The sequence below is a fragment of the Alosa alosa genome, chromosome 9 (assembly GCF_017589495.1).
Source record: "Alosa alosa isolate M-15738 ecotype Scorff River chromosome 9, AALO_Geno_1.1, whole genome shotgun sequence".
In the NCBI taxonomy this organism is placed as follows: domain Eukaryota; kingdom Metazoa; phylum Chordata; class Actinopteri; order Clupeiformes; family Clupeidae; genus Alosa; species Alosa alosa.
In genome coordinates this window covers 35,703,597-35,703,864 of record NC_063197.1, presented here as the reverse complement: position 1 = coordinate 35,703,864, position 268 = coordinate 35,703,597, and positions in this window count along the sequence as shown.

Here is a 268-nt window from a genome sequence, read left to right as displayed (position 1 = left end):
CCGGCGGTGGATTGTGATAACCTTCTTTATTACACGGCTCTTCACAAGACAAGTAGAACGCTCCATTGGCTTGAATGGGATTTCCCAAAGTTCTACGGTAAAATATATTCATGTAATTACCGCTGCAAACATATAATTACCGCTGTCAATGGCAACGGGTTTTGTGCTTCTGATACGTCTTCCATATCACTACGCAAGGACTGGAACTTCATTCAAACGTGAAAGCAGACGGTTGATCAGCTGTGTTCTAAAGAGTGTTTAATTCAAG